Genomic DNA, 27270 nt, shown 5'->3' with positions numbered 1-27270 from the left:
GCTCTGACCCCAGGAGTCGGGGGACGCGGCAGCGCAGATAGGGTCCAGAAAGGAAATCAGTCCCAGGTCTTTTTCAGGGCCGGCAAGAACGCTGGATTCTCCAGGAGTCCTGCCTCCCATTTTACGGATGAGGAAACTGAGGCTCAGACAGGGACAGGGCTGGCCCAACTCCTGGGAATGATTAGGCGTGCCAGTGGATGAGGATGGAGACCTGGCCTCCCAGAGGACGGTGGATGGCAGCGATCGGTGCCCGCGTGCAGAGCTGTCAAGATGGTTGAAATGTGGGCCCGGCCTCTGCCCGCTGGGCAGATGCTGGCCCTGCCGCCCGCGCCTTAAATATTCATTCACTTGACAGAACACTAATGAAACAAAGTAAGGTGCATTATTACTTGATTAAATTTTTTATTGGCAGTTTAATTGGTCTGTTAGTTGCCCCTTAGGGAGTTCTTCGTGTTCCTCCCCCCTGCCGCGAGGGAGGGGGCCCAGCGCCTGCACAGCCCTTCCCTGGCTGCTGTGCAGCACCACCAGCACCCCAACCCCATGTCCCCCTGCCCAACCCCAGCGCTCACCCCAAGCCCCACATTCCTCCTCTGTTGTCAAGGGCCAGTGGCAGCCACTCAGAGTCAAGGAGTGGGCCTACAGGGTTAAGCACCCCTCCTCTAAATGAAAATCTTAGACCCCTTTGAACTGGAACAGATCCAGACTTGAGGGGAAGGCCAGGGTCCCACCAGGCCCAGAGTGGCTAGGTGAGCTGCCCCTCTTTGGGCCCAGGCCTCATTTCTCTATCTGCACTATTGCAGGGCTGGGACATTCTGGCCTACCCCTAGACCCCTGTGGGGCCACAGACACCTCCCTGGCCACAGCCTCGGTGCTACCGGTTGCTCAAATGAGAGTGGAAAGGTCTTGTAGGCAGAAATGGGTGGGGGGACCTGGAACACCTGGGGCTGACTGTAGAAGGGCTTGGGACACCCCCCAGAACAGGTAGGCCCTTCTGTCCAGCCCCTACTCCCACTGATGACAAGGCAGTCCTCTTGGGGTAGGTGCTTAATAGCTCCCAAGTGGATGGCAGGCCATGACCACCATCAGCGGAGCTGGAACCTGCAAGACACCTCTGCACGGGGTGGGACGGCTCCTTCACCTGCTTCTCCCACTTCCCCAGAGGGTTAGGGGAGTCTGGCACCAGCCTTCATCCCGTCAGACAGGCTGCACCTCCTCCCCCTCCCTCTAGTCTGTCCTCTGAGGGTGGCAGAAGAGCAGGGGAAAGGCCAGGGCCTGTCCCATTTTGCACGGGTCAAACCTGTGTATGAGCCTGTTTCCCCTAGTGCAAAACACGTTCCTCACCATTTTACCCACTAAGCTGAATTTAAGTGTTTGGTCCTAAAGTAGAAAAAGCCGTTCTCTCTGCTTAGCTAGCCCAACACGTGGATGTCCCATCCGGCCACATGCCCTCTGCCAGGCCTGGTCCATCTCCCCAGTTTACATAAGGCAACAGGTCCCAAAGGGCTCCCATCAGGGCCTGGTCCTGCTGGCTCCCAAGCGCCACCAGGGAAGGGGGCAGGGAGAGTCTGGAGAGGCCAGGCAGGGAAAACTGCAGAAGCATGCAGGGTATGCAAGGCTCAGTTGGTCTGTTCACACACCCACTTGCAGCTCCTCACCCTATTCAGCAAATGATGAGCCCTTGTTTGGGGGATGGGGCAGGGAAGAAAATGGGGCCTTCCCAGGGTGACCTGCAGCCATGAGTCACACCCCCAAGCTGTGCTCTGCACGGCCCAGGACAGCCTGAAGTTAGGACACTCCCCCATCACCAGTGCTACCCACTCCTGCCTGATGCCGTCTCCACACCCACCCACCCTGCAGAGAAGATCCAGGCCCCGGCTGATGACAGAGGAATCGTCTGGCTGCCCTAGAAGCCGCCGCTGGCGAGCAGGAGGCGAGGTAATTGGCATCGCCGGCCTCAGGAGCAGGAAATGAGTGGCCACAGCCGGTGTGGAGCGGGAAGCTGTTCAGTGTCATGGGCCTTATCTGGGAACAGGCTGCCCAATTACAGGGCCGTGCCCACTGCACCCGGCAGCTGCCAGCTCCTCTGCTGCCCCTCCCTGGTGTCCTCACAGCATCACAAGGCCTGGGCATCTGCAGCCCCCTTGGGAAGGCAGGATGCAGCTGCAGGAGGACAGGCCTGACCTGACCCTGACCCACCCAGGTGAGCAGTGGCAGGTGCCCTCGCATCCACAGGACCATCTCACCCTAATCTGATGCCACCCCTGTCTCCCAGCCGCCGGAGGACAGGATTAATTATTTTGTGGGTGGACAACACTCCACCATCTATCTCAGAAATGCAGCCTCTGGGGGCTGTGATAGGGTGTCATACATTAGGGAAATAGAACTGTAATGGGCTTACAATTGTACATAACGCAGTACAGTATTACACAATTACAGTGTGCATTAGGGGGGCTCACAGATGATGGAGGGGTAGCTCTTCCAGGAGGCCTGAGCCGGGAGTGGCTGGGCTGCCCTTCCAGATAGGAGCTTGGGAGGCCATGGCCCAGGAGTGGCAGGGTAGAAAGAGAACCAGCTTTGGTGTTGGATTTGCCTGAAGTTGAATCCTGTGACTTTACCTATTCGTGCCATGGTTTCCACACCTATAAAGTGGGGTGCCGCTGCCTCTTACAGGGAGAACTCGCTGGGCTCATAGTGTTAATAAGTGCTGGACAAAGGACAGTCCCCTTCCTCCTCCTAGGCCTGTCATGCACTCCCTTGTGGGAAGGGCACCCTCTAGTCTGCAGATAGAGCGGGAGGAAGGGCAGAGACCCTGGGGACCTTACAGCCCTACTCTCCTGACCCCAGGGTTGGCAGGACTACTCAGCTGTCCCTAGTGACCAAGGCTAGTGGACAGAGCCCCTGATGGCCCTGTGGCTTTAGCACAACCACCCTGGCTGCTGTCTGCTGGACTCAGGCCTCACCACCCTCGCCCCATTCCCCTAGGGTGTGGGGTTTGGGTAGGGGTGGAGCTGGCCACCCACCTGGCCCCCGGCTGTTGTCTCCAGATGGAGAGCTGGGCTCCGTCTCTCCGTCCGTCTGTCCCTCTCTAGCACAGCCTCCTGTTCCTGCAGCTGCTCCCTGTCCTCACCACCCTCCTCCCCACAGACAGCTTGTGGGTGTGAATTTCCATGAGGAGGGAGGCCCTGTCCCTCCTGGCACTGAAGCAGAGCCCACATGGGGGGAGCAGGAAACCAGGTGGGGGCTGCTGGGACGGGCACTGAGGCCAGCTCCCTCCAATCTGGCCACAGTCCCCCCACTGAGGCCCAACAGGCAAAGCCATCAGGTGGGTTTCCCCCAACAGCCCAGTAGCCTGGGAGCAAAGCGGGCTGGTGTCCCAACTGCCATCACTCCATACTGCTGGTGAGGGCTGCAACAGACTCTGAAGCTCCCTCTCCTCTCTCTCTGGTCTTAACACATCCTCCTGCCAGCCCCCACAACCAGGACCGCTCCATTCCATGGACTGGAGTCTGGGCCCAGGGGTCTGACAACATGTCCCTCACAGGAGCGCCAGTGCCTCACACACACAGCTTCGAGCAGAGCCATCAGGGCATCTGTCCCACCCTGTAGCCGGGGAGGGACAGCAGCACACTCAGCAATCACTAGCCTGGCCTGGTGCTAAGAACCACACCAGTGGGGGACTGAGTCTCACCAGTATCCTCTGCACACAGGGGAAACTGAGGCAGTGCAGAGGAACAAAGAATCCCCCTTGCTCCCATCCCACAGCCCCTCACCTGTCCATCTGTCTGTCCATGGATATTTATTGTTGGTATAATGCACCAGGCCCTGGGGAATAAGGAGCAAGAGAGATGATGGACAGATAGAAAATACTATGGTCCAGTGCTGGAAAAGGACACAGGGGAAAGAGGTCTCCAGCTCCTCCTTATCCTCCTCAGGCAGCAGGGCCACATAGGAGGGAACAGGTGGACCCTGAGCCCCAGGAGATGCCCGCTCCCCAACCACTAGCTGCTGTCCTAACCTGTGCTAAGCATCTGCCCCGCATTGTTCTGGCTAATGAAGGGCAACTCCACCCACCCAGAAGCTGGCTGCTTCCAGCTGGTATTTAAAGCAGTATCTCTGAATATGATGGGGGTGATTGTTCCTATCTCCTGCCCACACTTCAGTGTCCCTCTCAAGATAAACTTGAGACAAAGCTACCTGCTGCCCTTCACCTCTACTCCTGCCCAGGCTGGGCTCCCAGCTGGGCTTTGTGCTGGGCACAGCGAATCCAGGGACAATGAAGGCTTAAAGCTGCTCTCAGGACACACAGGCTGGCACTGAGGAGAGTCAACTTCTGGAGCAGGCTGGGGGAAGCAGGGAAGGCTTCCTGGAGGAAAGGGTGTGGTGGGGAAAGAAAGGGAACTCTGTGGGAGCCACCTACAATGGGGTGGGGAACAGCAAGTGAGAGATCTGAGGACCACTCTGAAAAACTCAGCTGTGAAGGGGGAAAAGGGAGGGCAGTAGCTACAGTGGAAAGAGAGGTTCAGGGTTTTGGGGGGTTTTTTGTACATCTTCCAGTGCTATGGATGGAGCTCAGAGCCCATGCATGCTAAGCATATACATCCTACTGCTGAGTTACATTTCCAGATGCAAGAGCCACTATAAAGCCCTCAAGGGCTGGCTGGACAATGACACCCAAAGAGGTGGCCACTTGAGAAGCTAGAGGACAGATGACAAAGGGAGGACCCACTGAGGCAAGAAGGGGCTACCCAGGTGGGGGTCCAGGCCCCGGAAGCCCAGGGAAGCTTGGTCAGTTTGACAGCAAGACAGTGGACTTCCTGAGAGGTGAGGTTACCTCTTCCCCCAGGAAGCACTCAGCCCCTGAAAAGATGAGGACACGGACTGGACTGGACTGGCCACCCACCACACCCCATCAGTTGCTCTTGGCAGAGAGGAGACAAAAGAGATGAGACCAGGGCTGGAGATTTAGCTCAGTGGTTTCGCTGCCTGCTGCGCAAGCGCAAGGACCCGAGTTCGATCCCCAGTACTAAAAAAAAAAAACACACACACACACACAAAAGAGATGAGACCAGCCAAGCGCATCTCCTGGGAGCCCAGCACCCATTTTAGTTGAGATTTACTGGAAGCGCCACCGAGGATTCACACAGCCTCTCGGGCTCCCCGCAGCCTCAGGAAGGAGTGCTTCCTGCTGTTGCGAACTTGTTAATAATCCCCGTTGTCAGGCAGTTCCTCCTCTATCTAACCTAAATCTTTCTTGTCATGACTTGAGCCAACTGTCTGCCATGGCTCAGCCTATCCTGGACCAGGCTTTGATCTGTCCTCTGGTTCCCAGGGATGTGGGGTGCCTGCTCCTTCTGCAAGGACTTTCCCTCCTGGCTCTGGCTAGCACTGGGGCTCCCTCCTGCTTTTGGGTGAACTTGGGTCTGTGAAGCTGGGCTCCTTGTCCCCATTCACAGGCTGAGGTGACACCTCCCCCCTGCTACCAGACCCAGGGCCTCCCTTGCAGATCCCGGTTGGAGAGGAGTCAAGCGGATCACAGATCACAGGGCAGAGTGCTCGGCATGGAGTCCAGGCAGGAGCCGCTTCGTAATGATGTAACCTCGTGGTTCTGCCTGCGGGAAGTCAACTCCACGCCAGCAGTAGGGCAGGCAACTGGGCAGGCAGGATGAGGAGGAAGGAACACCAGGGGGACATGACCTTGACTCTCAGCCCTGCCACAGCTCCTTGGTGACCTTGAGCAGGATGCCCCCCTCCACAGGCAGGTGAGAGGAAGAGGGCAAGAGGGCAAACAGGGCCTGCAGCTCCCCAAGCCCCTCCCCCGGGCAGTCACACCTGCTGAGGACCCTCTGAGTCTCTGCTTCCTGTAGGTCCCCAGCTGGGGTCCCAGCCTCGCTCCTTCTCTGGTCTGACTGTGTAAAGGTGTTGGGTCTAGGGTTCTCCCTGCAGCCTCCGACCTGCCTTGCCTTCCCCACCCAGGACAGAGTTCCTGGCCACACTCCACCCAGGACACAGCCACCCGTGACCAGGGTGACCTAAAGGCTCAGCACCCCTGGCAGCAGACCTGGCCTAGCAGCCACCCCCAAACTCAGATGTGCAAGAAGTGTGGGCCACAAGAGCCCCCATTTACTGAGCCTGGCCTGGATAATCTGCTTCATTAAAGGCACTAATTAATTGGCTTAATTGAAAAGGTAACCTGAAAGCCAGCAGAACTCCCTTCTAATGAGCACAAGGTGGCACCGAGGCAGCCAGAGTTGAAGGGGGCATCTCAGCACCCTACCCCTAACACATGCACCCCAGATGGCCTCAGCCTGGTGACCGCTGACCCTCTAGCTGGGCCCGAACTCCAGCAGGCCCAGCATGCCGGTGGGACTCGGAAGCCCTCCAGCTCACCACTTAAATACAGTTAACAGCCCAGAATGTAGTCAGGAGTGGTAGAGCACACCTCTAATCCCAGCACTCCGGAGGCTGAGGCAGGAGGACCACTATGAGTTCGAGGCAAGCCTGAGGCTATATAGTGTGTTCAAGACCCGACTGAACTACATATTGGGACCCTGTCTCAAAAAGCAAAACAAAACGAAATTAAACCAAAGGAGCCCAGAATGTGAGTGACTTGATTAGATCCCAGCACAGACAGGTTGCAGCCAATAAAGGTTAGCAGTCCAGGAGGAAGAGACAGCTGCCACAGGGACACCAAGGCTGGCTGTGCCTGTCCAGCAGAGAGCCAGGCAGAGCAGTGGTCAGCTCTACAAGGCATTGCTGGCACTGTAACAGGACCACACTGGAGAGAAAGGCCCTGGGCCGCCAGCTTTGTGATTACAAAGCTCAAGTCCCAGCCCTACCCTAGGAACACCAGTCTCTGTACAGAACACTCACTGGGTATTTCAAGAGTTCCCTTCCAGTTAGGCCTTTGCTGGGCTCGGCCGGAGACTGCTGGGGTGGACTGGCCATGTCTGCCGAGGGCAGTGGGTCAGTGGTGGAGGCTTGTGTACTTCCTGTGTCTCTCAAAAGAAGCCACGTCTGCAGGTCAACATTGCAACCTTCCCCGGTGTCACAGAGAAGAATTCTCATAACTTGCACCTTTATAAGGCCTCACAGTCCAAACAGTTCTTTACCAGTGTTCCTTTGAGCTTTCCACCACTCTTCAACAGGGAACTGAGGGTCCCTGGCTTAGAATGAGGCTCTTGGGGGCTCATCTGGAGCCATCTTCTGCCCCAAGGCCACTCTTTCTCCCCAGAAGGAAGGAGAGGGGGCTTCCTCCAAGGAGTCTGCTCTGGTATACAGACCCTGCCCTCTTTCTACCCCAAGTGCCATCCTAGGTTGCAGCCACGTTCATGAGCAGCCCTACCTCTGATCTGGACAACCTCTTATCTGAGTAGGAACAGCAGAAATGGCCTGCAGTTCTCAGGGTGGGGTGGACTTAGAGAGTCCACTCGCTGCCTTTCTGTAGCCCCTGAGAGGAAAGGCAGGATCTCAGGATGGGACAGGGTGGCACCAGTACCTAGAGGAGCTGTCAGGCCCTGACACCCCTGGGGTTGAATAGAAGGAAGGCATGGGGAGGCCCTCAGGGTGTAGGTATTAGATGTCACCCCTGTGGATCTGAGGCTCCCCCCATCTCACGGGCCAGACTGCCATGAGGGGAGGAGCTGTGACCCTTGGCCCTGGCCATGACCTGGGGAGGAGGCGCCATCTGGGCTTGGGCCCATGGTGCACACCAGCCGCAGCCTTCCTGTGCAGCGGTAGAAGTACCACCGTATGTTAGCCCTGGACAGATTTCATCTCTGCACAAACAGCTGTTAGCCTGCTCAGCAAGAGCTCTGCCGCCCAGAAGCGAGGTTCCAGCGAGGGTGCCCCCACCCTATAATGATGAGACTCAATCAGAGCGGACCCTGGGGAGGGCGGGGCCACCATGCGGCTGTCACCACCGAGTGTCAGGCTCAGCTGCCTACAAGGCGGGCCCTGGAGGTTCAGAAAAACAAGGCTGTGAATACAGGAGGCCCTACCCGCTGGAACCACAGGGCTCAGGACAGTAGGCCTCTGTTCTTCAAGCCCTTGGGTTCCCCTAGAGTCGAGACCCCCACCAGGGCCTGGGACCCTGCCCTGAACCCTGAGCCTCTGCCCCACAGTGAGGTTACCCTGAGCCACAAGAACCAGCCTGTCTTTCCCAGTAGAATTCTCTGGGATTGAGCTAGCTGAAACCAGCACAATGTAGGCACAGAAAGTGGTCAGAAATGTCTGCTGGCTGGGTCGTGATCACACACCATGTAGCCCTATGTGCCAGGCCCATCCACAGCCCTGTGGGGGGGCGTCCACACTAGGCTACCTGTGGGGAATGAGGCCCAGAGAGGGTCTGGGTATAGATGTACCTGTGGCCAGAGTCAGGAAGGGCAAAGCTAGGCACCTGGCTCCTCTCCACTGGCACACTGTGGGGCTGAAGAAGACCGTGACCCCGGGACAGTGAGCACCTCCAGGCACAGAATGCAGGCTCTGGCACTGGCCTTGTCCAGCTGCCCCTGGTGGCCCAGCACACATGTCCAGTAGGGCTGGTGAGAAAAGCACTGGACTTGGAGTCAAGCTCTGGGCCTCAGCTATAGCTGGACCTCTGAGCTGTGAGTCCTCTGGAGCTAATTCCTCTGGGTCTGAGGTTCCCTCCTATGGTAAATGGGTCATCAGCCTCCTGAGGCGGGTTTCTAGGAAGGAGGGAAGGGGACAGAGCCATCAGATTGACGAGGTGGCTGGGGCCTGCACCTGGCTTCCCAGTGGGGCTAAAGGTCTGACTTCCTACCTCTGGAGAGAAGCCAGGGGAGAGCAGACCATCACCTTAGCATCATTTTATTAATAATATTAATAGCATTAATCACTTATAATCCAGCATCCAAGCCTGGGCTGGCCCAGAGTTAGGAGGTCTTGGCCTGGGGCAAAACCTTTCCAGGGACTTAGAGGGCAGGAGCACAGCTCAGCCAGGCCCCAGCCTCAGCAGTAAAGGAGTCTGCAGAGAGGACTCACCTGATGTCCTACCCAGGCTGGGCACCCAGTTCCCAGATGGGGAAACTGATCCCACACAGGATGAGACAGGCTCAGCAGCAGCACTGGTTTCCAGCCCACCCTGCAGAAGGTCACCTTCGGCAGGCACCTCTGACCCCATGACCTGAAGATGTATGTGCCCTAGAGGTCAGCAGAGATGCCAGGGGTGAGAAGCTAGCAGAAGCAGCCCAGCTAGCAGCCCCAGGTGCCCAGAGGGTCTGCCCTTGGTGGTGAGCTGCTGTGCAGATTAGGTGAGGTGGCCACCTACGCGCCCAGACCCAGGCTGACACATGCAGTGTGCCAGTATGTTTGTAGGCCCAGTGCTGTGGTGTCCACAGACAGCACAGCGCTGTGGGTCAGCAGGCCCATGTTCAGTCCCCAAGGCTGAGGGGTCCTGGACCAGTCCTTACCCATCCTGCACCTCACTTTCCCTGACACGCAATGGGGTGTGGCACAGTGGTCTCTAAGGGTCCTTCCAAGAGGGAGACTATTGGTTGGGCTGACCCAGCCCCCAAACCCCAGTCTCTTCCTGGGGCTTTGTCACTTTTCCTCCACTGTTCTCACCCTAGTAAACCTGTACCTCTCACCCACAAAGCCCAGGCAACAAACCCACCTGCCTAAAGGGTCAAAGCACAGTCTGCCTAGCACCCAGTCACTTGGGGCTCCGAGCACCCTGGCCCATGAGTACCAGTTTCCTGGGGTCTAAAATGGGGTGAAGAACCTTCCACAGGACTACAGGGAGGTGAACTGGCTGGGATCTGCAGAGACAGGGTCGGACGGCATTGGCTCTACACATGGGGTGGCATGGATAGCAAGGTCTGGTGTGTAAGAATGGGCTCTGGAGGGGACCTAGCTCTACCTTTGGAGTTTCTCAGTCTGGCAGAGCCTCAGTCTCCTCACCTTTAAAGTGGCTCAAATGACTGTCAGCAACTCTTTTTAGGGGGGGTACCGAGGATCAAACTCAGGACCTTGCACTTACAAGGCAGGCGGTGGAACCACTGAGCTAAATCCCGGGCCTTGTTAGCAACTCTTAAAATGGCTGTGAGATAAGACACACAGCACTGATCAGCACACGCATGGTCACACGAAGAGTCAAAATTCCACACATGGCACTGCCCTGTTGTTGCTGTTGTTGTCATCATCATCGTCGTCATCCTGCCCTCCTCCATGGCCAGACCTACAAGCAGGGGGCCTCTTGGGTCCCTGACAATGCGAACCACACCCCTCCCAGGACCCCAGCCATCCGAAGAGAAGGGCCTTTGTCCTACTGACCCCGGGTCAGGGTAAGGGCAGCCCACTGGCACAAAGACTGGGCTGTCTGCACCTCCGGCAGGGCAGCTGCCCCCAGCCAGCCCTCCTGCCACAAAGACGCCTTTGAGCAGCTGCCGGCGGGAGCTATGCTCTCCTCGAAGGCCCCTGGCTCTCACAAGCCTTGTCTGTCTGTGAGGCCACCAGGCAGGCAGGCAGCTGCCATGGGGGCAGGGCCCATGCTCGCCTTCTCCTCTGAGGATGCCTGGCCAGGGCAGGCAGCAGCCCGAGAGCCAAGCTGGGCCTCAGGTGGGAAAGGCGGACCAGTATCTGAACTGTGAATGGGCAGCTCTGGGCCTGGCACTTGTGCATTGGGAAAGGTGGGGGCACTGGCTCCCTGCGCCCTCCCTCTCATGGCCTGGCCTTTCCTCATCTGTAAAATGGAAACTCCAAGTACATCTGGGCCACTGTCAAGATTAGATGAGGCCCACATTTAACACTCTTCAAGGAGCAGGCAGGGGCCAGGGCCCAGGAAAGGCCAGGCGGATTGCTACCCCTGCCGGCCCCACTGCAGGGGGTGAAATGGTGAGGGCCGGGTCTCCAAGGCAGGCACCCAGCTTTATCTTGAGCTCTGCCCTGGAAAGCTGGGTGGTCGTGTCCAGGTGACCAAACCTCCCTGAGTGTCCAGTCCCTCCTTTATAAAATGGGCTAATGACACTCCTGGGACCACTGTAAAGACAAAGTAATTTAACAGTGGATCTCAGGCTTGGAAGCCTCGGCTGGATGAACTGAAGAATCACCAGGGCCAGGGGAGGGGGAAGAGGAGCAATAAGGGTAGGTAGAGTGGGACAGATGTACAAACTATAGTCACTTGACTATGAGGCTGCCATGTGCTAGGGTGCGGAAGACAGGAAGTCTGGTGTCTCTGTTAGTCAGGGAGGGCTTCACACAGGAGGCAGCGTCCGAAGGGGAGTGAGGTGGCCTTGCAGATGTAGGACACAGCTCAGCCCAGGGCTCCAAGGGGTGAGCCTTGTCACCCTGCATGCCTGGTGGTAGCTGGGCTACAAGATGGGAAAGGGCAGGGATGGGAAAACTGCTCTGCCTCCAAGTCTTCCAACTCTGCTGTTTAGAGCAGGCTAGTCAGGAGTGTGTATGAAGGGACTTGGGTGAGACATGGCCCTGGGGTCCCCTTGCCCTGAGATGCTCTCTACCCCTCAATGTCAGGCAGCCCCAGAGCTGGCACAGGGGAGAATTCTAGATCCAGAACCATCCTAGCCCACCACATCTTTGTACAGTTGCCTCTGTGAACCTGCTTCCTCATCTGCTGGGGGGTGCCAATGCCTGTGGCCCACAGAACTCCTCTGACAACTGAGGTTTTTGTCTTTGTGCTAGGCAAGGAACCCAGGGCCTCCCCAGGCAAATGCTCTCCAGCCCCAGCCAGGCAACTGAGTTTAATACTGAATGGTTCTGCGGGAGGCAACTCTGTCCCTCTGGGGCTTCCTCATTTGGAAGGGGGAGCTGGGGATGAAGAAGGAGCCTACACCAGTAGCAGTAGCCATGCTAAGAGAAGCTGGAGTTGAAATCCCTCCTGACCACTTACGAGCTGTGTGACCTTGACCATCTAGCTTCCATTTCACAGAGGTTGTAAGGGTTAAGCAAGACACTGTATGTGACAGGCGTGGCCACCACTATGCCTAGTGAATTTGCAGTGACACCTACCAGTGCCACTGCTGTTACATTATTGTTGGTTGTGAATTCTTTCCCATCCCTCTGAGGTGAGGCCTCTTTGTGATCCTTAGTCTCTAGGGTAAGCAGTGACTCACTCAGCCACACAGCTAGCCACTGCAGCGTTATGGGGCTCCCTATGCCCCCCTGCTTGAGGGCCCAAGAGCAGTCTCTCCAGTCTCTACCTGCAGGACCCAGTAAGGGTGTCACCTCCCTGGTCCCCTGCTCACGGTGGGGAGGGGCTTCCACACGGGAGACAGAATTGGGACATCAGGAGGTCTCAGGAGCCTCCCCACCCCATCCATGCCATCTGAGCCCGGGACAGGCTGGATATGGAGGGGACTGAGGGGCCTCTGAGGGTACTCTAATGCCCTCATCACCATCAGCACCCCCAGAGGATTCAGCCCTACTCCCTTACCACGTCCATCCCAGCTGCACCCTGACCAATAGCTTGATCCCCTAAAAGTGACCCAGTGTGGGGATGATTTGCCCCAATACGAGCTGCCCCATGCCAGCCCAGCTGCAGAAACTGGCTGAGTAAATAATGACGTTTCCGCCTCTCCTGTGCTCTTCGCCCCTTTCGCTTCCACAAATAAATTATCAACATGCCCAGGTCCCGGCAGAGCAGAGCATATCTCAGGGAACAATGAAAAAGCTTTTAATAGGATTCCAGGAGCTGCAGCCACTCGCTCACGGGCCCTAATGGAGATTGCTCTGTGACCACAGGCCGCCAGTGCCCTCCCAGGCCCCCTCGCCTGCTGCTCGCCCAGCTACTCCCGAGGGCACCAGTGGGCAGCATAGCCCAGGTGAGCCACCTGCTGACGTCATGGGGCCAGCATGCTGGGCAGAGGGACAGCACACACCACCCGCCACAACCACAGCTACTCCCCCTCAGCCCCCCGCTAGACCTAGGAAATGATGCCCTTCCCCCCAGCCCCCCCATGCATGTTATAAATGCCAGCACTGTCCCCAGCACACAGTGAGGCCTCAGGGAATGTGGCCAGGCAGAAGCACTTGAGGAGGTGTGAGGCTCGGTCACCAAAGCAGAAGCCCAGTCGCGTTGGGCAAGTCTTCCAAGCTGGGAGGGGCATGGTCGAAGAGGATGTCAGAAGAAGACAAAAGTTCAGGCCCTGGCTGACAGCAGATAGCATCTCTGGGCCTCAGTCTCCCACCTGTGCTTATAAAGGGCCCCAGTGGACTGGAACCAAGGGCACCCCCACAAACACGGTGTGGCTTCCCTTCCTCTGTGTGACCTTGGGTACAACTCTTCACCCCTCTGTCCCTGTTTAGGGTCTGGTAAAGTTGGGACAGTAACTAGCACATCCCTCACAGGCTCACATGTGGACCAGCAGGCACTCAGTACAGATGTTGGTCACTACAACTGCCCCCACATGGGCTCCTCACTGTGCCCAGCGTCAGGAGATAATAAGAGCATGTGCCCTAAGCTGCCACATCTTAGCTGTGCATCCCTGGTCTGATCATTCTATCTGTCTGAGTGGCAGTTTGCTTCTGTAAAAGGGGTCCTCTGTGAATCCCCTGAGATTCTGAACAGGTAGGATCACAGCCCAGTGCTCCAGAAGAGACATGGCACATATAGCAGACACTCAATAATGACTGCCAGGGTCTCCTCTGAGGGAGGAACCAAGTCCTGTCAATCCCTGAGCACTGGCTCCCACCTATGGCCTGGCACACAGAGGTGCCCCCTAGGCCAGTGTGACCACCTCACCCCATACCAGGGACTTGCCCTGGGCATAGGTGGCACATGAGCCCCCCACTCTCCCATCCCACAGCTAGGCCCTAATCCTCTCACTCCTGCCACCTCCCACCCTGCTTCCAGACCCCCTGGGGCTGCATTCTCCCCAACCCCTCCCCAGTTACCAACACCCCAAGTGCTCCTTCATCACAACTGAGCACTTCAGAGCCCCCCCTCAGATCCATCTCAGACCTCAGCAGCATAGCAGATGCCCCGTGGAGGGGGATAAGGCTCCTCCCAAGCCCTGTGCAGGCTCTGTCCCCTATGTTCTTCACACTCTCCCTGGGCAGGATGCTGGGTCACCTCATGTCACAGCTATGGACACCAAGGCCAGAGAGGGCCAGTGAGGTGTCCAGGACACCTGGCTGATAGCACCATAGGGAAAATTGGAACCCAGGTCCATGCTGCCTGGATGGGGCCTGCCTCAGTCTCCCTCTCCATGGGAAGGAGGCGAGCCAGGCAGAGATGGCAGCCAGGAACCCTTGGCAGCTGGGGTCTGGCCCTGTCCACCCTCTTGCTAGCCCAAACCTGGGGTGTCTAGGAGCTCAGATTCCCAAGGCCATGGGTGGTGCCACTGGACCCTTAGGGACTTTGTGATCCAACCCCTTCCTGTAGTAATGGAGAAAGTGAGTCACAAAGGCATGGAGATCCCTACTGGAGGTGGGTGGGGTCGATAGGTGGGTCATGTATGGGGGTGCAGCCTCAATGATGAGGGGAAGGGCTTCCAAGTCCCCCCAGCCCTCCTTGGGCACTCTGCCCACTGGCTAGCCCTGCAGGCCTGAGCACCAGGCCAGGCCCCATATTCTGACTGGTAGGTGGCCCTGCCCAATGCCCATTCCCCCTCCAGGGTCAGAGATAGGGCTGTCCCAGCTGCCTCAGCTGGAGGAGGGCTTGGGGAGGACTGCCTCCCAGGGAGGGTCACAGGGAGAGCACTTGGTCACAGAGGGCCTGGGAGCAGCAGGTAGGGTAGGTAGGGGTCCACTGTCTTAAGAGGCAGCTCAACTGGCTTAAAAGCAACAGGTTAGGCATCCTGTGAGGAGCGAGCCTGCATGTACAAAAGTGATACTGCAAGGCCAGGGATTTAGCTCAGTGGTGCCGCCCCCTGCCTCGGAAACACAAGTTCCTGAGTTTGATCCTTGGTACCAAAAAAAAAAAAAAAGTGATCCTGCAGACTAGTGGGAGTGTGAGGAGCGTGAGCACCATGCACAACTGTCCCCACTTCCTGACCTGGCCCTCTCTGACCTGGACCACAGCCTGCTCTACTGTGGCCAACTCCAGGCCTGGACCACAGTGACTGGTGGTTCTAAGAGGGAGTGGGCCCCATCCGAGCCCCCACAACTAAACCTAGGCCCCACCCACCCAGGGGAGGGGCACAGTGACCCTGGGCTGCTGGATCCCCTCTGTGCTTTACTGGACCAGGAACTCAGCTAAACTCCCATGATCCCCTCGAACCTGCCACACCCCCAAGCCAAGATAGTCACCCTCCAGCGCAGCCAGATCTGAATGCAAAACAGGCTCTTCAAGTCTGATCACAGAGCATGGACTTCAAGTCAGGGTAATTCCATAAAAACCAGCAGGCAGCTGCTGGACCTCTACATCTGACACAGGACTTTGTCCCCAGGAGTTGCAATAAGCAGGTTGGACCCTTATCGGCTTGAACACCCACACCAGCCCCCAAAGTGGTCATTCACTCATCCATCCATTCATGGCATACACCAAGCCCCTACCATGTGGCAGGCCCAGCTCTAGGCCAGGGCTCCAGCAGGGAATGTGGTGGACAAGGACCCCTGCCCTCTGTGGTCCCTGCCTCCCACCCTCATCCCTAGGCACAGTGCCACTAGAGAACAGCCGGGCATCATCCCCGTGGGCCCCCTGGGGTGCCCACCCCAAGCGCTCCATGGTTCTGTCCTCCTCCCTTGGCTCCCGAAGCAGAGCCCCCACCAGGCAGCCCTTGGCAGGTCGCCCCCAGGAAAAGCCCATGCTGGTGCCAGCACCCAGCAGCGTTTCTGAGGACCTTTTCCTGAGCAGCATTTCCCCCACCTTCACGAGGCACAAAAGAAGGATAGAGGGGCCATAGGGGACAACAGGGTCACCAAGAGCAATTTGCTTCTGTAGATAAATACCATCTCCTCGGAAGTCATTCCCCCTTCTTTTCTCTCTTCCTCTCCTTCGCACTCTCTCTCTCTTTTTTTTTTTTACAGTTTGCTAAATCTGTTGTAATCTGGTGCCAACAATTAATTCAGGCAGAAGGAGAGGAAAGGGAATGGAAAAAATCCTGCCACGGAGCTGAGCTGCTTCTCCACGGCGATGCAGGCAGGAAAGGCCAGGAGTAGCGCCTCCCAACCCCAGCTTCCTCCCGGTTTCAGTTATGTACAGGGTCCTCTCACCACAGCCCCACCACTGCCACCCACCCGTGCACCATTCACAGCCCAGCAGGCGGCAGCTAGGGCCACCCCGGATGCCTGGGTTCCACGCTCTGCCTGGGTGGCAGTGTCCCCTAGTGGTTAGCTGAGCTTTTACCAAACAGCAGCATCTTGGTGCCTCTGAGAAAGCGCGGCCTTTGCTCCCTTCTCCCTCTGCCTGCACCCCATCTCCTCCCTCCCAACCCAAGGACCCTTCAGAGCTGAGGAGTCCCCTTCATCATAAACAGCAGCCAAACCCAACAAGTCCCTAGCCACCCACCAGAGGCTGGGTCAGCCTCCCTGCACCAGTGAACACACGGCCCTCAGGAACGGAGGTCTGGGAGGGCTGGGCTGGCCTGGGTATCCCTAGAGAAAGAGAAATGGACAGGCCACAGAGACCAGGAGACAGCCACCAACTCCAGCCCCTTCCAGATGCCTCAGGGCCCTCATGCCCACTGCCCCGCTCCTGTGCTCCTCACATCTGTACAGTTCTGCATGCTGTCCCTTAGTGCACCAAGGCCTCATTCCTGTCCCTCCTCCTCACTGATGGCAGCTCACCCTTCATGTCCTGGCTCGTGCAGCCCCTCCCCTGAAAGCCTCCCGGACCCCAGCAGGCTCCCAATAGCCCACCTCCCCGGCCGCCTCTGCCCCCAGAACCAAGGCTTCCTGGTGGGGACATCAGATCCAGGTGTGACTCCACACCTGGCTGGAAGTTCCCTGAGGGCTGCTTTTGCTCGTTGCTCTTGTCCCAGCACTCAGCACCACGCCTGGCTGGCTAGAGCTGGTACTCACAGCTATCACATGAGGGAATGAGTGCGTGAATGAAAGAGCAGGAAAGGAGGGAGAAGGGGGAGGCACAGGCAGCCAGGGCTGCAGGCAGGCACCTTCCAGCTTTAGCCTCAACCTCCCACAGCTCTGGGTTCTCTCCTGGCACCCACTGGCCTGGGAATCTGAGCCCCGGGGCCGTGGCAAATCCGGCAAACATCTTCCACAAAGCAAGTCAAGGCCCCCAAAACCTTGACATCATCTGCAGAACTGCTGACCCCAGGGAGCAGCCAGGCTCTGGGGGCCTCGGGCAGCAGTAAACAGGCATCTGCGGGCGCTCAGGCAGACGCAGGCCTGCACAGACACAGCACTCTGAAACCCTCTGGGCTCCAGCTGCTGCCAGGGAACACAGTGGCTGTGCAGGGAGGGCCCCAGCCATCCAGGCTGCCCCCATCCCAGCCCACAGCAGAGGGTAATGCAGCCACCTTGTGCGCTGGCCAGAGCCAGACCAAACTTTCTGTCAGAACAGCCCAGCTCTGGGGAGAGGACACCCCACCGTAGGGCCTCTCCAAGGGAGTGTGTCAAGAGTGCCACCAGGTCTGAGTCCTGTGTTAGCCCCTCTCAGAGCCCTGGGTTCTGCCTGAGGATGAGGCTGGCAAGGCAGGCCCCTCAGCACACCCCCTTGCTGTCCAGACAAGCTGGCACCCTCTTGCACTCCAGTCCAGAAGGGGTCTATAGCAACAGCCCCTCCTGCCTCCTGCCGGTTGTTCTTGGACATTTCCACTGTCACTTGGGGCCAGCTGCTGGAGCTGACAGCCCCTCACCGCCAAGGGGCTGAGATCCCACCCAGAACAGGCATTGTTCTGGTGGTTGGGGTGGGCCAGTCCTTCCTGCCACCCCAAAGTCCAAAGAAGCTAAAAGCCCCCTTACCCAGAGTGAACCTATCGTGAGAACCATGGGGCCCCATGTTAGTAGGCATGGACTCTGCATCAAAAACCTTACATTCAGGCCCAGGATTTAGCTCAGTGGGGCCACGCCTGCCTTGCAAGCGCAAGGTCATGAGTTCAATCCCTGGTACCAAAAAAAAAAAAAGAAAGAAAGAAAGGAAAAGAAACCTTACATGCCTCACCTCATAGTAGGCACCCCAAGCTGGGAACTGCTGTTCCCCCACTTTACAGATGAGCTAACTGAGGCCCATAGAGGTCCAGTCACTTGCTGATAGTCAACTGACCAAGCAAAGAAATTCTCTCCAGAACAAGTCCTTAGGACCCTTGAGCAGCATCCCAGTGTCCCAAGAACACATCAGCTGGGATGCTGAGGTGGTTGGCATCATTTTTAGGTGGGGCAGAGGACTAACCCAGCAAGACTCCCCTTCCACAACCCGGGATAGGCCCCATCTCAGATCAGGTCTCCAGCCTTGACTCCAGGCCAGTCAAGCTAGCTGGGGAAGGGCCTGCCAGGAGGTCCCCAGCTCTCAAGGGACATGCAGCAGGGCCATCCACCTGCCCCCACCCCACACCATGATCTCTACCTCCCTGCCTCTGTCCCACTTGACTGCACAGAGACAGCTGTGCCCAGCTGGCCCCAGGGGCCTCATCCTCCTGCACCACAGCAGCCGCTTCTTGACAACAACCACCGCACTAGGCCTCTGCAAGTAGTCAGCGGTTCCAGGCCTGCCTCTCTGTCCCCTGACACTGCCATATCAGGGCCACTTGGGGCTCTGTCCCTCTCTCACTAACTCTGAAGTGAGTACACATGCCACCTGCCATCTTTTTTGTGCACTGCTCTTCCTTGCTTGTCCGAACTCAGGATGCCCACTTGTCCTCACAGAGGACACTGCTATATCTTCCTATCCCAGGCAGGGGTCACTGGGTTGCCAGGGACAGTGGGTCCCTGCTTGGCCACCAGCCCTGAGTCTGTGGAGCTGTCTTGTAGGCCTCCCTGTGTAGCCCTGGCAGCAGGTGACACAGTCATGTAGCAGCATCACCTCCATAGAAACAACCAGGGTGGATCTCCCAGGGGCTTCTCTGGGAGACCTGAGAGGAACATGAGGGGGATGAAGGAAGGACACCACTGGTGAGGGCTAGCATGAGGCCGACATGCAGCAACAGCTGGGTTGGGGACTCAAGGTCTGGAGACACCCTCATCCCCGGGGACTCCTTCCACTTAGGAACTGGACTATTAAGGACATTTAATTTCTGGGTGTGGTGCTTCATGCCTGTAATCCCATCACTCCTGAGGCTGAGCCAGGACAATCGCTGCAAGTTTGAAGCCAGCCTGGACTACATAGTAAGTTCAAGACCAGCCTGATATATAGTGAGACCCTATCTCAAAAAAAATGCATTTGACAAACGCAAATACATTTTACAATGCAGGCCCCACTCACCCCCAGCTAACATCTGAGAAGTGGATACAAGCAAGCAGCCGCATTTTACCAAGGGAAGCTGAGGCACAGGGAGGTGAAGGGAGTTGAAACCACTAAATGGTAGAGTGTGGACACACAGACCCAGGTCTCATGAAGTCAGCACAGGGTACAGCTGCCAAGGGGGCGTGTGCTGCCCTGAACTCTGCAGGGAGGTTGCTTTTTTTTAATTTTTTTGGTACTGGGGATCGAACTCGGGACCTTGCACTTGCAAGGCAGGCGCCGGAACCACTGAGCTAAATCCCTGGCCCTGGGGAGGTTTTTAAAAACAATATGCCCCCCCCAAATATTTTTAAAAATAAACAATATGTCCGATCTTTGTGTCTGTACTAGAACTCGGGAGAGTGCGCAAACATAGTCTCCCGACCCCCACATCCTGTCTGCCTTTCTCTTGCTCTGAGATCTGCCCATGGCTGACCCCTCTGCCAGATGTGACAGCCCTTCAGCTTTCCCGGCCCCTCAGACCTCCGGGGACCCTCACTGCTAATCCAGTAGGCATCGTCCCCTCCCAGGCTCTGGCCCTGGCAGCTCGGGCCATTTCCATTTTAAACCTTCTGAGGAAGCCCTGAACAGTCGCCCACGGAGCGGCACCAGCTGACAGGTGATGTTTGCACCTCTCCTCCTGGGGCTGGCAGGGAGACACGCAGTTGGCTTTCAACTCCAGAAACCTGAGCCCAGAGCCCCTCAGGGAAGCAACTCTGCCCGTGGCCGCCACCGTGGTAGCAGTCAGAGGGTAGCCCGGCCCTCCTCTCTCCGCCATCAGCATCCTGGGTTGTGCTGGGCCATATCCCCCACACAGACAGCCCCCTCTCCAACTCCTAAGCCACATGGGGAGGGGGACAGGGTAGGGTTGGTCTCCATCCCTGAGGGTGCAGGGGCCCCTTCCCCCACCCCTCCACCCGCTTTGGCTTTATTTATTCACATCAGAGCCTTGGCTTGGGCCTTGGGGGGACTAGCACACCCCAGCTGGGCTTTCTTCTCTCAAAACCACGCGCCCCAGAGAGCCCCGGCGCCCTCCCGGGACAGCGGGGAGCCTGGGGCAGCTCCCTGGTGTCACCACTTCACAACTTTCTTCTCCTCGGAGAGCTCAGATCAGCCACGGTTCCACAGCCCGGCAACAGCTCCCCAGCCTTCCGTCCCTGGGCCTCTGGTCCCCGCTGGAGGAGGGGGTGCGCCCAGTCTGTTGCCTCCTTGTTTGGAGAGCTGAGGGGTGCGCCGCCCCCAGCCTGGTAGCCCCACCATTCCAGCCGCCAGGTGCACGGCCAACCCCCCGCCCGCGCGGTATGACAGTCCACAGCGCGCAGGGAGGGAAGTTGGAGGCTGCCTATGCCCCCCTTGAAGTCGTTTTAAAAATAAAACCTCGCTCTAACCGTGACTCACGCGGCTGGCGGGGACCAGAGCGCGGCGCCCCGGCCAGCCTGCCGCCCTCGCCGCGCGCTCCTCAGCCCCGACTCACGGGTGCGGGGCAGGCACGGGGACCCACCTGCCCAGCTTGGCTGCCTCGCGGATCGGGCTGCCTTCCCGGGGTCGCAGCGAGGGCCGACCCCCGCCCTTTCCAGCCTCGGCTTGAGGAAGCGGAGCCGCCGGCAGCGCATCCCGCGCCCCCAGCGCTCGGCTCCCGACTCTGGGCCCCCCACCCCGAATCCCAAGGGCTGCACGTCCCCTGCTGCGCCCGGGCAGAGCCGCGCAGTCCGACCCCGCGGCGCCTCCACGCACCCGCAGCCGCGGCGCCCAGTCCCCTGTCCCGGGCGGGCTAACCCTGGCCCCGGCCCCTCGAAGCCCGCCTTACCTGCGCAGCGGCCGGGGAGGCGGGTCTCCTCGGGAAACTTTGCGGCGACGGCCGGAGCCTCAGGGGTTATTCCAAGGAGCAGGCGGGAGCCAGAGCCCGGGGGCGCCCAGCGAGGCCCGGGAGAGGACCCCCCGGCGGGCGGCGGAGCTCAGTGGCTGGCCCGGGGCGGGGGACGCCCGGCGGCGCATCTGCCCGGCTCGGGCGCCCGGCGGAACAGCGTGGGGACTGCGCGGGGCTGCGACCTGGGCGGGGTGCGTGTGCCCGGGTGGGTGCGCTCGGTGGGGGAGCAGGGCGCGGGGAGCCGGGTTGCGCGGCTGCCTCTCCCCTCGCGGCGGCGGCGGCGGCGGCGGGGCCGTGCGTGCAAGCGCGGAGCGGGGAGGAGGGCGGAGGAGAAGGGGAGGAGGCGGCGGGGCGGGGGCGCCGAGCTGCGCACTGGCCGGCGGGGCCCGGCGCGGGAGGCTGCGCCGCCGCGTGGGGACTCTAGCCCGGGAGCAGCGGCCTCCGCGTCCCCCACCTCCTGTCCTCTGCTACAATGGTGGGGTGGAGGGGGCAGGTTGGGGAGCCGGCCCCCCTAGGGAGTGGGGGGAGGGAGGCTCCCAAAGCCAGCCTCCAGCGCGGGGAGGGCAGCGGAGGGGGGAGAAAGGGGTTCTCGCTCCCCGTGCCGCCTCTCACTGCACCCCTCCTTTCTGCACTCATTCATCCATCCATTCACTCATTCAGCCTTCCACCCATGCATTCATTCACAAACAAGTACCCACTGCCTTCTCAGCGCGCCAGGCGTCCCTCCTTGCCCCGCGCCCCTTCCCCACACAGACGCTTCACCTGCTGCTGCCTTTCCCTACACGCACCCTAGACCCCTGGGTTCTCTCCAGGCTGTCCCACCGGGCTGTCTAAGTGGAAAGCCTGGGTCAGATGCCAGCGGGCCCCTCCCCTCACCAGCTGATTGTGACCTTGGGCAAGCCAATTAAGCTCCACAGGCCTCAGTGACCTGACCGTAAAATGGAAGCTTTAAGGCTGGGGCAGATCTTGACTGGGAAGGTGGTTGGACAGCGCCGACCCACAATAGGGTCCCAGGACAGTCTGCCTGTCGTGTGGGGTTGAGAAAGGTATTATTAGAATAGAAGGGCTCCTTTCAGCCTGGAAGTTCCCCATGCTCTTGGTATGCTTTGGGACACTAAGGAGCTCTCCAGGCACCCCAGCCTCAACTAACCTGGTCAGACCTCGTCACTGTGTCACCCTGTCATGGAGCTCAGTCATCCCTTCCCACCTTCCTTTCTCCCAGAGGGCTGCTCTGATAACTCCCTAGTTTTGCCCAGAGCCACCCCCAGGCCTTCACTGCTCCCAGGTCCACCTGCAGACTCACCACAATCTGGCTGGGACCCGCCCCCCCACTGTCCAACCCTAGGCCTGTGTCAGAACCTTCATGGCCCAGCCCACCCTGCTCTTTGCTGTTCTTCAAGGCCTCCAGGCCACCTCCCCTCCAGGTCACCTCCCCAGATCCCCCTGGGAGAGGGTGACACTAATCCCTCTCTGCCCTATCTCTGTTCTCCTGTTACTCTTGCCCCAAGCTGGGAGCAGCCTAGGGCCCTTTCCTGAGGCTGCCACTTTCGACCCCACTTCCCACTTCCAGCACCCCTACCTGGGCCCTCTCTGCTTGCCCTCTTCCCTGCTCCCTTCCCATCTCCTCCCATAACTCCCTTCTTCCTTCTCTGGATTTCTACTCAATTCACCAAACAACTATTTTTTTCCTCCCAATTTTTATTTATTGCCCAAACAGCATTATACCAACAATAAAGGAAGGAAAAATCACCCACAATGCCACTGCCCTGTGGCATCAACAGCCCCCGTTCCCCTGCTCCCTTCTAGGCTTGTCCATGCAAAGCCAGCTATAATTTTCACAGACCTGTGGCTTCCATTCTGGCTTCCCAGACCTGATGGATGTGGGGCTCTGGGGCTCCTGTTCCTCCATTGCATCACTTAGCATGTGTCTCTGGAGTTCTGTGCATGTCTTCCTCCTCTTCAGAACTGAACCCTCCCTTTTCCACCCCTGCTGTCCCATGCCATGCACAGAGCTGGAGCAAAGCGGGCACTCAGAGCCCTGTAGTGGATGGCATGTCGCACTTAGATGTCAAAATATCTTCATAACTGGGATTTTAATGGCTGCATGATATTCCATCAAGCTGATGTGGCATACCTCACTCAGCCATGCCTGGTGGCTGCACACTCTCAGGGGAGATGGATGGAAGTCCCCAGGGGTGGGGGAGTATTTTGGGGATGAGGAGCCAAGAGTGAATCTAGCCCTGCTGGTCCTTAACCTGGCAAAGCTGGAATGCCAGGCTTCTAGGAGGATTCAGCAGGATCCTTCTGAAATGGGCATCGCCATTTCAGGTGGCACAGGGCCAGTTAGCTGGGACATGCAGGACAGCTTTCCAGGAGGAGCAACTCTTGCCTAGGTCTTGGAGGGTCAGAAGGAAAGTTCCAGGCACCCAGCAAGAGCATCTTACGGCTCATGGGAAAGAGCCTGGTGTTAGTGATCAGGAATCCTTGGTTGGAGTTGGGGATTAGGGTCAGGTAAATCATGTGGAGAGATGAGGTGGCCGATGTCTGTTGGGCCAGGTATGTAGGGTTTAGACAAGCCTGGGCAGTCTGGACTTCATCCTGGGAGGAGGGGGGCTCTAGTGAGAGTGTAATTTCAAGAGCATAATACTCAGCTACTCGATTTAGAAAGATTGCTTATTCTATCAACAAACATTGAGCCCTGGGCTCTGTGGGCTTCATGAGGACATGAATCATTGGTGAAAATGGTGGGGCCTTGACCCAGAAAGACAAAGCTAGTCTTGCAAGCCTGGGCTTGTGGTGATCCTTGAAGGAACAAGGGCGGCACAAGTCACCCAACAACAATTTGTGGCTTCAACCTTGAGCTCACAAAGCCCCTGCTCCCCAGCTCCCAGGGCAGCAGTCACCCACGCAGTGTCCAGCAGCTCAGTGCCGGGACCTACCATGGGGCAGCCAAGGTCACTCACCCTGCCCGTAATACCCTTGCTTCCCAGCCACCCACCTACCCTCTCCAGGTAGGTCTGGGTTCTGCTTGACCCCTTACCATTGCCATGCTGCACCCCCATCTTCTTATAGTAACAGGGTCACCACAGACCGCTGGGGGCTAGCACGACAATCCAGTGAGGTTCCCAGGGGAAGGCACTTTGTACACTGTGCAGAGCTGTGAGGTCTTTTTTTTTTTGGTACCAGGGATCGAACTCAGGTCCTTGTGCTTGTGCAGCAGGCAGTGAAACCACTGAGCTAAATCCCCTGTGAGGCCTTGACTCACTGGTGTTAGACTGTTGTCAGCCAAGCTTGCGCCTCTCCTGGCCTCACTTGGCTCTGTTCTGGGCCAGGGGCCAGGGAAGGAGAAGGGGATGACCTGACTCCAGGGAGGGACAGGGTCTCCCTCATTGTGTGATCTGCAGGCATCACCAGGGGGTCCCTAGTCCTGGTCTCTGTGCTGGGGATCTGGCATGGAGCCACCCTGGGACAGTAGGCAGGGTTGGACCAAGAGGAGGTCAGTGAGCAGATATTCTGAGGTCACAACCTGTGGCCCAAAGTGCAGCATCTCCAGGGAAAAGTGGACCCCAAGCTTTCACCCAAAGCCAGAGAGCCTCATAGGGGACTTCCTGTCCTCATCTTGTCCTGGAGGTCACTGCCTTCAAGGTCATCAGGGTACCTTGTATGGCAGAGATTCCAGGCACTGAATAGCTGGCCCACTCACCCCCAACTCCTGGCTCCCATGGCCTGTAGGTAGGCTGGCTGTGCACACCACTTCAGGGACACCCAACTGTCCCACCAGCCCCCTCTAGAAACTTCTAGTATCATCTCTGATCCACGTCCTAACTCCACCATGCTCTGCCTCCTGCCATTCTACACTGCACCCTCCTGCCCACACCACACAGAGGGCTGGAGTTTCTCTCTGTAGAACAGGGTCAATCTAGGAGGGCAGGTGGGCACCAGGGCAGAGTCTCAGGGAGAGCTAGGAAGTAAGGCCTCCAGCCCAAGAAGAGGGCCCCAGAGAGGGTGCCCCCAGGAGCGGGCACAGAGGGACAAGGCCAGGTAGGATGAGGTCAGCAACTCTGCCTCTCCAGGCCTAACCAACTCCTACTCAAGCTCCAGCCAGGACTCGGCCATCCTATCTTGATTAGGACTCTTTGTCTGTTGTCTTTACTATAACTGAATGCATAGACTGGAAAATTTCTAAAGAATGGAGGTTTATTCACCTCAAGGCTCTGGAGGTCCAGCATTGACAGGCCCCGTCTGGCAGGGAACGTCTTGCTAGTGGGGAATCTGTGGAGTCCCAAGTTGGCACGGGGTGTCTTATGATGAGACAGAGCAAGTATGCCTCTATGAGCCTCTCTTTCCTTCCTCAGAAAGCTACTAACGTCAGGGCTGGGCAGGAGCTCAGTGATGAGAGCTTGTCCAGCATGCTCGGGGCTCCAGGGTCCATCCCCAGCACTACACACACAAAAGCCACTGAAGCTATCCTGGGGGCCACCCTGGTGACCTCATGGAACCCTAACTACCTCTAAGGCCTCTTCTCCAAATACTACCAACATAGGGCCTTGAGAACTGAGTTTCAGCATGAGTGTTGAAGGGGACAAGTGCCAGATGTCACAGTCACTTTGTTCTCTCTGCTCCCTTTGTGCTTCTTGTTGGTAGCACTTAGCTTGTTTTTTGTGACCACTCGTGACTTCTGACTAGTGTTTCAGCAGCTGAACAACACTCACACATCTGGAATCGGGGCTTGCCTGAAGGTTTCATAGGCCGGTTGTCTTCCTCCTTAGTCACATAAAATAACAAATGACTTGGGGAATAGGACTCAGGGATGTGTGTCCTGTTAGCATCCATCTCTTCTGCCAGACTGTGAGCATCTTGAAGGCACATCCAGGACCTATTTTGTTCCCTGAGTGTCCCCAGCACCTGCTACCATGCCCAGCACTCAGGAGAGTAGTCTGGTGTTGCCAAATGAAGAGTGAATGAATGCCTGAATGAATGGAACCTTGAATAAGAGTGAGTGTCAGTCTGAAAGAGCCCTACAAGGTCATAGTAACCAAGCTGTCCCAAGGCTGACATGATTCAGAGCCCTGGAGATGTCTTCGGTGATAGTTCCAGGGATTCAGAGTGGGGCAGACACTCTCTCAGCACCAGAGAGTGGGCAGGTGGGTCTTGGTGTGAGGAGAGATCAGGTCTAATGGGGGGTAGGGGTGGAGAGAAAATTCCAGAAAGGGTCAGAACCCTGCCCCCCAGGGCTAGGGTTCCATGGCAGTCCATCTCCCCCGCCCCCAGGATTAGGGCTGCTGGTCCCAGCCTCCCTGATGGGCCTCCCCTTCCCCATGGGAGCCTCCTCTGTCTCCAGTGACATCACCCCCAACACATGTCTGCCAGACACCCAGGGCAGCCACTCCCTCCCTCCCCACTCCCTCCCAGCCAGTTTTCCCAGCAGAGGAAGAGCTGTGCTCTTTATGGTGATTTAAGCATCCTGGGCCAGGCCATCAGTCACCTGTTACACCTGGTGCATACATCTGAGTCAGGACGGAAATGTGTGTTGTGCCCACACGGAGGGGCAGCATTGTGGCATGGGCGTGGGGGGCTGGACAGTGAGCAGCTGTGGCTGAGGGCCTTCTGCTCGGTGCAGAAGCTGAGTGACAGATGAAGAAGACAGGGAGGAAGGGGCTGCCATGGGGGGGTTCAAGGAGAGCCTGGGGCCCCTGTGACTGTCCAGGAGAGGGTCAGGGGAGGGAGGGCCAGGGCTGCCTGATTACCAGAGTGAAGCCCCAGAGGCCTCCATCGGGCCCCGGCCTGCAGTGGCCAGACCTCCTCCTGCTCCAGCCACCACTGCCTCTGGGGAGTGCAGGACACCTTTCAGGCCTCTCCACGTCCTCCCTGTTTATCCTCTGCCCCTACTGCAGTGGCTGACTGCCTGATCCCTCGTACCCAGGGCTCTTTACACCCCATGCTGATCCCAGGACCCAGCTCAACCAGCCAGAGCAGGGTCCCTCAGCCAGGGGCTGACAGATGGCACCAAGGCAGAAAGGATGCCCTCCTCACCTGGTGGGACTCAGGCAGCTCCCGGGCCCTCCACCTAGGTCCCCTCTGTCCCCTC

The 27270-nt window shown here is 58.1% G+C and overlaps 2 protein-coding genes across 6 annotated transcripts in view; one reads left to right on the top strand and one right to left on the bottom strand.

Moving 5' to 3' along the window:
- The window catches only part of Flrt1 (fibronectin leucine rich transmembrane protein 1), an 81293-nt gene extending 59832 nt beyond the window's left edge, over positions 1–21461 (bottom strand). For all 4 annotated transcript variants that reach the window (XR_015448849.1, XR_015448848.1, XM_087204975.1 and 1 more), the window contains exon 1: positions 21123–21461. The gene's annotated coding sequence lies outside the window, so the exon portion shown is untranslated. The remainder of the gene's footprint in view (positions 1–21122) is intronic.
- Macrod1 (mono-ADP ribosylhydrolase 1) overlaps positions 1–27270 on the top strand; it is a 142345-nt gene that overhangs the window by 91166 nt on the left and 23909 nt on the right. The window lies entirely within an intron of this gene.

The sequence above is a fragment of the Heterocephalus glaber genome, unplaced genomic scaffold (assembly GCF_053883595.1).
Source record: "Heterocephalus glaber isolate CG9 unplaced genomic scaffold, H.glaber_assembly_v1.0 deba00000594, whole genome shotgun sequence".
NCBI lineage: Eukaryota > Metazoa > Chordata > Mammalia > Rodentia > Bathyergidae > Heterocephalus > Heterocephalus glaber.
This window is presented reverse-complemented; position numbering and strand designations above follow the sequence as displayed.